Here is a 6,383-nt window from a genome sequence, read left to right on the forward strand (position 1 = left end):
CGAGATATTAAGACTGTAAGGGACCCAAGGGGATGATAATGTTGGGCCGAGGTCTTGTTTGTATGTTCACAGATGATAAAAAGATCTGGTCACCCACGTCATGCTTCATGCAGACCAGGAAGAGAAGCAGACGAACGCTGTTGTCATCAGCTATCTACATGCCAGCCACAATCCAGGCACGCTGGAGAGACACTTCTTTTGGTAACTAATATCACTCCAGAACAATGACATTACACTATTAGAGACATTGGCTATTAGACCACTGATGGACACTTGACATGCTGACATCCATTGAGATGTGGTACCCAGAGCAACATCGAGTATGCTAACTCAGAAGGACTGAAAGACACACTCATTTCAGTATAAGACACCAGATGTGTCCCACACTCCAAAGACTTTGCTATGGGATTGAGATGAATTAGCTACAAATTGTCTAGCTACTAATGTATACCCTGTATTTTGTATATGATACTGTCAAAAGGAATGTATATTGTATGCATTGTGAATCTACCACTTGTATTGTAAGAAATGCTGTTATCCAACAAGGGTATAGACCTTGGTATGACTCTCCAGAGAGTAGGAGATAGAAAACTTTCATTCATAGCATAGATCTGATACTTCTGACAACAAAAATGAGGTGCTAAGCAGAAAATGCTGCTCACTCATGGTTAATGGACAGATGACACTGATGTTACTCTCAAGAAAGGATGAGAGATCAGGCAAAAGACACTAGGAAATCTTTAATCAGGAACCTGAGTTATTGTCACATTGAATATTATACACTAACAACTAGGTATGAAAAAGCTATGTCAAATTCTATAGGTACAAGAAACTGTAGAAATTGTTTCTACATTTACCCAAACATTGGTTTGGTGGAATGAATTTTGCAAATATTGGTAATGGTATAGGCTTGGTTATCCTATTGGTGGGTTTATTTATACAAGCAGAGATTTAAATAAGGATGACATAAGGAATATGCAGTCAGAACTTGAAATATTACTTCATTGTCACCATCGTGGCTATCTAAGCTACAATTGAGAATATAAAGTGTATGGGAATATTGGTATTTGTTAAAAATTTGCACTGTGATTGTTGTATTAATGTTTTTGAAAAGCCTGTAATGGTGCAAAATTATGTTCACATACAAAGTGAATTTTGATCTTTTTAGATCAGGAATTAGGAATCATTGGGAATATAAATTCTGATATTTTACATTGGCTCAGTAGAGCCAAGAGAATTTTGTATTAATTTTGGGATCAGGTTCCCAGGATCAATTTTCTAAGATCATTTGACATGTGATAACATGATCCTCCAGAATTGTTCAGAGAGGTTGTTTTTCTTTGAAGGGATCTCTCCCAACACACAAACAAAAAGAAAAGGGAGAGGAATCATATAGAGATCAGTATGTTCATTTGAGAGAACACTTTTGATTCATTTTCAAGTATTCAACTTTGATTTTTCTGTTGCACAATTATTGCCAGACTTTTTAAGTACAAGGAAAGTACTGTTAATGCTCTGATCCAGAATTATGAAGGTGCAAAGATTTCTAGAATTACAGTCACCTGACAGTCAGTGAACATGAGAACATGACAGCAATTGTTAATTTTCAGATGACCATTCTGGAGAGTGATGTCTGATTGCATGTAAGGGGAATCATAATGAAGCTTTCATTATGGACCAGACAGCCTCAGCCACGATTACACACTTTCCATATGAAATGGATGTTTGAGGTTGGGAAATGCAGAGACGTGGCGTACTGACACCCTCAGTCGCTGAATGTCCTGGCATCGAGCTACCAACCAGTTTCCTATGTGGCAGGCATCTGGCAGTGAGCATGGAAAGATCCCCAAGATGCAGTATCAGGACGAGAGAAAGGAAGGACTTATCCTTCATCTCCAGAGATAGTATTTTGCTAACTGTTGAAAAAGGCTGACAACTTCTGATAGTCCAGACTGTGAAAGGTGGCATGTTTGATTATTGCACCTGTCATGTGAACCATAGAATTCTACCTCATTAGACCAGGATCAGTAGCGTGGAAATTATTTTCTTAACATTTTTATATCTACTAAGACTGTTGCATTGATTGTGAAATGCAGACAGGCAGATAGAAAGATCAGTTTGGGATTTTTAAGATTGATCACTAAATCAGTTTATGCTAAGGTTCACTCTTGATTGGTATATCTAAGTTATACAATCAGGGTGGGTTTTTCATCTCTGTATCAGAATATGATTATGCACCAGAGTATTTGTATTTGTTAATGCTGTGATGTTGCTACACTATTCATTTGTGTGTCAAACAAAAAGGGGGAGATGTAGCAGTCCACGCCTAGCTATGGGCGAGGGGAACAGTTGGTATGTACAGATTGCCTTAGAGGAGAGCATGCTCAGTCTTGAGCATGCTCGGTATTGCTCATGGCTGGGAAGGCCTCTGACCTTTGACCCCAGCCATGATAATCACCCAACAACCACGGACCCCAGGGACTCCAAGCTGCTGGGGAAAAAAAAAAAAGTGGGGAATGAAAGGGAACTAGGCCCACGAACCTGGTGTAGATAAGCACCCTTCCTAGGCCGACGAACCCTGAAGATAGCCACATTGACCACTCCACCCCGTGTGATAACCATATGGACCCTCGGTGAGCTCCAAGGGTATATAAGCCTGCCTTAAAGTTTGGTGGGGGGGGGAACCCCCTTTGGGCTCCTCCCCACGCGTGTGAAGTGAGTTACAATAAACCACCTCTCTGTGCTGATTGCAGCGTCTGTTCTGTTCCTTTGGCCCCTAAACGGACCCTAACAATCTCTAGGAAAGGTCCAATTGGCTAGACTGTCCTACCTAAGCCAATCCAATGTACATTTCTTAAATACCTACTATGTGCTACAAGGATGAAAGTGAAAACAGTTTCTGCCTTCAAGGAGCTTCAATTCTCCCTGTAGGTTCCATGTCTCCTTGTCTCCCAGGGGAATCCTTTTCTCTAAAGCAGCCTGATTATTCGTATTTCCTGCCCCTCACCCTCCAGGCCTCCCTCCTCAACTCCTCTCCCCTGTGTCAGGTCCAAAAACTTTACTGAAGAATGGAGGTGTGGCTGGGGGTTGTCAGGTGAATGGTCACGTGCTGGTTGGTCAGCTGTGAGTCCAATTTGGTCTCTACCAGGCTTGTTGGGTTGAGAGAATCCCTGTGCTCAGGGGTGTCTGTGGTGGCTCTGCCTGATCAATGCCAGTGTGGAGGGAAGGATGGAGGTCACAGAGATGGTGGTGAGCCCACTCCAGCCCACTGGCCACCCTTCATGGAGAACTGCACCAACCTGCCTGTCAAGTGCCAGGAAGGGTATCAGGGGTCAGTCTAGGAAGGGAAATAGCACCTGGATTAATGGGGGATGGCCAGGGTAGGTAGGGGATGGGTCCTCTTTGGAGAAACTTAGGGGTAGCATGGCTTAGGGTATATGTGGGTGGGATGTACTTTTCTTTTTCATTTTAGTGTCAGGCAAAACACACTTCTATATTGGTCATTGTTGTGAGAGCAAAGTCATAAGTAACCAAAACCCCCAAATAAAAGCAAAACTACACTGATGTGAAAGACCACTTGTAGCAGACCGCTTCCTGGATATGGGCAAAGGGAAAACAGTATGTGCAGATTGCTCAGTCTTGGGCATGCTCAGTAGTGCTCATGGCTAGGAAGGCCTCTGACCCTTGACCCCAGCTTCTCCCAGGTTAGGCGGGAAAACAGGTTTCTTTGTTCTCACCTGGTTAAGAGAAACCACACCTATGCCTTGTCATTAACCAATGAGAATCATCCCTGTGTACTGTGTATATTTGCATATCAAAAACTATATCTAGCCCAGCAGGCTCCGCCTTCCCTCTCTCTGCTCTCTGCCCTCTGCTCTCTGCTCGCTCCTTCTCTTTCAGGCTACCTGATGGCTGTCCTTGCAGGAGCTTGGCCTCTGGCCAAGCTCCATCTTTAATCTTTCTCTATTCACCTCTCTGACCTGCGTGGTATGGATCTCAGGACTGGAATAGCCTACTGAATTGGTCCTTTGATCAGAGCTTAGCTGTGGCTCATTGATAATTAATAAAGACTCATTCTGAACACCTCATATCTCTATTAGGACTCCGTCACTTCCCTCGTGGTATCAAAACTTCTATCCTGTTTCTATCTTCCTACCTTGTGGCTTCTCTCACCTCAGAGAGAGCTACACCACTGCAACAGTCCTTTCTCTGGAGGTGGAGAGCATTCCCTGCCATGTCTTTTGGGATTGTCCTAGATTATTGCATGGCTGAAAGTAGCCAGGTTTTCACAGATAATCATCACCCAATATTGCTGTTATTGTGTACAGTGTTCTCCTGGTTCTGCTTATTTTGCTTTGCATCAGTCCATGAATGTCTTTTCAACTTTTTCTGAAATCATCTTGCTCATCATGTCTTATAGCACAATAGTATTCCATCATCAATATGCACCACAATTTTTCAGTCATTCCCCAATTGATGGACATACCTTCAATTTCCAATTCTTTGCTACAACAGAAAGAGCAGCTATAAATATTTTTGCACAAGTAGGTCCATTCCTCATTGTTATTATCTCTTTGGGATACAGACCCAATAGTGTTATTACCAGGTGAAAGGATATGCACAGTTTTATAACGCTTTGGGTTTAGTTTCAAATTGCTCCACAGAATGGTTGGCTCAATCCACAACTCCACCAACAATGCATTAGTATCCCAATTTTGCAACATCCCCTCGAATATTTACCTCTTTACTGCCATCTTGGCCAATCTGCTAGGTATGACGTGGTACCTGTAGGAAAGGATTTCTAGCAGGACATGGCAATGCAGGCTGGCAGCTTGCAATGATCAAGATTCCACAGACTTGGCTGGGTCAGAATTCAAAGGCAGTTCGAAATTTCTCTCTCACTGAAGCTACTCAGACTTGAATTTGTGCCTAGTGGTCTCTCTGAAGAACCAACTGAAGAGCTGCCAAGGACTTTTGGATCATCAAAAGGTTGAGTGAGTGTTTCCCTTCCCAGTGGTGGACATTATGAATGGTAGAACTTTCTCCCTTTTGGACCTTGTGAGGACACTACAACTTGATTCTGCTGGCTGACCCTACCATCTGGAGTTGGTGAGAATCTGGCCTTGTGAACATTGATAACCCCTTATTAATTTGTTGTTAAGTTTAGTTTAGTTAAGGGTTTTGTATTTCTTACTTGCGTGGGTTATTGTTATTAGCAGACACTCATAATCCCCTCCTTATTCCCTTTACTATTTTCAGTTAAATATACCTTGTTTTATATATTGTTGTTATCATCTGTTACCCTTTCCCTAAAAGCATCCCCAAATCCATTAACAGTTTGGCAGAGCCAGGTAGGTTAGAGAGCAAAAGGGGTAATTATACTGTCTGGAAGATTCCATTTTCACTCCCAACAGTTGGTACCTTCCTGGTGGAGGGGTGGCCACAGAATTCTCTGACTCTGGCTGAGGTCTGAGGGGTATTTAAACTTTAAGGGCAAAGGCACATGTGCTAGGTGGCCATTTTGAATTTTTTTAAATTGATTATTGATGGCTTTGATTTCTTCATTTAAAAATTGCTTGTTCAGATCCTTTGACCATTTGTCATTTGGGGAATGGCCCATATTTTTATAAATTTGACCTAGTTTTTTTTATAAATTTGAGAAATTAGACCTTTATTAGACACTTATGATTTTTTTCCTAGTTTCTTGTTTCCCCTGTAATCTTGATGAGTTAGTTTGGTTTTTTTTTATGTAATATAATCAACGTCATTTATGTTATATATTATAACACTTTATCTCTTATTTTGTCATAAAATCTTCCCTTCCCTAATGATTTCCCAGGTAAACCATTCTGTGTCCCCCTAATTTAGTTATCCTATCACTCTTTATACTTAAATCATATATTCATTTTGACCTTATCGTGGTATAGCTTCTGCCATTTTGTATTCCAATTTTCCCTGCAATCTTTATTAAAGAATGAATTCTTATTCATTCTTTAATAAAAAAAAAAGTTGGGTTTATCAAACACTAGGTTGCTAATGTCATTTACTCCTGTATATTGTGTATCTAATCTTCTCCATTGATGTACCATTCTATGCCTTAGCCAGAACCAGATTGTTTTGATGATTGCTGCTTTATGGTACAGTTTGAGATATGGTACTGCTAGTCCTCCTTCCTACACATTTTTCATTATTTCCCTTGATATTTTTGACCTTTTTTTCTTCTAGATGAAATTTGTTATCATTTTTTCTAGTTTTATAAAATAATTATTTTGTAGTTTGCTTGGTATGGCCCTGAAGAAATAAACTAATTTAGGCTAAATTGTCATCTTTTTAATATATTGGCTCAGCTTACCCATAAGCAATTAATAGGTTTCCAATGATTT

The sequence above is a fragment of the Monodelphis domestica genome, chromosome 2 (genome assembly GCF_027887165.1).
Source record: "Monodelphis domestica isolate mMonDom1 chromosome 2, mMonDom1.pri, whole genome shotgun sequence".
In the NCBI taxonomy this organism is placed as follows: domain Eukaryota; kingdom Metazoa; phylum Chordata; class Mammalia; order Didelphimorphia; family Didelphidae; genus Monodelphis; species Monodelphis domestica.